Source organism: Tarenaya hassleriana, unplaced genomic scaffold (genome assembly GCF_000463585.1).
Source record: "Tarenaya hassleriana unplaced genomic scaffold, ASM46358v1 Cleome4, whole genome shotgun sequence".
In the NCBI taxonomy this organism is placed as follows: Eukaryota; Viridiplantae; Streptophyta; class Magnoliopsida; order Brassicales; family Cleomaceae; genus Tarenaya; species Tarenaya hassleriana.
This window is the reverse complement of record NW_010966881.1, coordinates 2,629,163-2,632,167: the sequence shown is the minus strand read 5'-3', so window position 1 is coordinate 2,632,167 and position 3,005 is coordinate 2,629,163.

Genomic DNA, 3,005 nt, shown 5'->3' with positions numbered 1-3,005 from the left:
TGTGATAACGTTAAATTGAGGATGATCACATCAAATTATTATGATAACACCTTATTTATCACACTAAACATTTGGTGGCCGAGAATATATATATATATATATATATATATATATATATGCAATTTAAATTTGAATAAACTTATTGTGATATTCATATCTGCATTTTTTATATTTTTCCCTTTCTTTTACCATACGTAATCATGAATAATGATTTAGGTGGCAGTGCCATTTTCTTTTATATTTTTTTTCGATTTTTATTTTTCTGAATTATTTCAATATTTTTTGAATTTGTTGGACTTTTGTCGCTTTCATAAAATTTAGGCAAATTGAAAAAAGTAACTTAAAAACGATAGGATATTTGAAAAATAAATGTGTGGTATGCTTCACCAAATAAAAATTTATGATTGTCAGATTTTTTATTTAAAGATTTTATTTTTCTAAAACATTACAATCAGCTTATACATTATTATTGAATGTAAATATTTTTAGAAAATTCTATACAAATACGCGAATTAATTGAAAACTCTCAAATTAATATATAGACTCCATTTTAAAAAAAAATATACAAAAAGTTTCTAACTTCTAATTAAGATAATGAATTTTACCATTAATTCTAAAAAACCACATCATCATTTTAATAATCTATAAAACATCATCTTCAATTGCTCTATAGAATGTGAAAATTTCGGTAAAATGTATGATTTTAATCGGAAAAGTGACGTATTTTTTTATTAAATTTAAAATTAGCTGGTAAATAATTATTTTTAAACGACCTCCGTCATTTTATTAGAATTCAATCACGGGGACTTTGGGCGTTCAGCTTTTATAATAATGGGCCGTCTATGACGTGGGCCAATTCCACATACTATAAACAAAGTTCCATTAGCCATAAGCCCAAAGAAATATATACCCACATGGACATACATATATATATACGCACCATATATACACACATATATATACATATATATATATATATGTGCACCAGAACTATATCATACATGCGCTTCTTAGTTTGGTCAGTCATGGGTTAATTTATGTTTTTCATGTTATTTTATTTTGCTCGCGTAATATGTGATCTTGCATATCCTAAGCTAATAATAATAAACACTGGAATTCGTGGGTCCAAATTGAATATAGAATCGTAAGTAACGAAACTCTAAATATGATCGTAGCGACACAAATTCGTATAAACTGATTCTGTACAAGAAAGGAAGGTATTAAGCAATATTAATGTCCAATAAGACAAGATAAGAACAAAATAAACACATGGTCAAAATAACAATCAACATTAAATATCAAGATAATATTTCCCTAAATAATTTATATATAAAAAAAAGAATGTTTGCGGATAAAATTAAAAGGAGAAAGCATGTGGGCTAATAGAGTGATTTTGTCATTTTACTATTTAGATGTGTATATGTATGTGTGTACTAACTGCAAATATATATATATATATATATTAGGGATGGACAGTGATCGGGTACACTGATTTTTAGAGATATCCAGTCTCGTTTTTGTTTTCGCGGGTTTTAAAAAACAATTATCTCGTTTTTGTCTTTGCGAAGCCCGGATACATGTGATTCGGATATCCGTCAAGAAACTCTAAAATCCGAGGGTATCCGAACCCACCAAACTCTTTAAAAAAACCTGTTGACTTTTGTTGATTTTAAGGGTATTTAGGTAATTTTAGTTGATATTATATTTAAATATTATTTTAAATACATTAAAATGCTAAGGATATAAATGTCATTACATTAATTTTCGGGTATCCGTGGGTAATCCGTCGCCATTTAGAAAATCCGAACCGAACTCGAACTCGCAATTCTCATTTTCGGCTTCATCACACCCGTCTTTGTCTTCGTTATTTAACGAGTACTCGTGTTTCGAGTCCCATGAAATCGGATACCCGAAAATCCGCCAATCTCAAGTATCTATGTCCACCCCTAATATATAACGCCCCTAATATATAACGAAGACAACAAAGAAAAAATAGAATAATAATAATAATAATAATAATAATAATAATAATAATAATAATAATAATACGTGTGTGGAGGACACGTTACTCTGCCTGCTCTCATTAGAGACAGTAGATTCGTTTTGGTTCAGTCCCCGTGTTTAGCTGTCTTAGTACTTGTAAAAAGAAAAAAGAAAAAGCTACAACTAAACTAAGTATATATATATATATGTTTTATTTAATTATATTTTGTTGTCCTATTTTACTTTAAATACCCCTCATATTTTTTGTTATTTTGAAAATATTCAAATAAATATTCTTTTGGATGTTCCAATTTATAAAGAGTTAAACTTTATATTCAGACTTCTGTTCCAAGATTGATAATTCTTCTTGTATTTTAAAAAATTAATTTTTGTATGATCTAGAAATTCACCGATCTTTGGAGAGATCTAGAAAGATTAGTATTAGATATATACAAATAACAACAATTACATATAATGGATAATGTTCGGGTGACGTGGACTGGGAATGAAACTAATACGGATTATAAAATATTTGACAATAAAAAAACTTCAAAACTTCAAAAACACGTTATATATATATATATATATATATATATATGTGTGTGTGTGTGTGTATACTGCTCTTTCGAATGAAATGAAAAAAGGAAAAGACCGGTAAAAAAAAACATAGGGAACGAAGAAAAAGGAAAAAGCAACGTGGACCAAGCAGTCTTCTCAATCTACGTGACCAATCATTAACATAGTGTGACATGTTCCTATTTTTACAAAATTACAAAAAAATAATATAATAATAAAATGACGAAAATATACATTTTCCCGTGTCCAATTAGCTGTCTAATATAATAAAATTTAAAAAATTACATTGGTTATTTAAGTTTCAAGTGTGTATCATTGAAGCATTTTAGTGATAAATTAAAGATTCTTTACATAAAATAAAAGTATGTAAAAGCTACAATGCTATTTTAAAAAAAAAAACTATTTTACAAATCTAATGGATAGTAAGCCAAGTAAAAGTTTTTGAC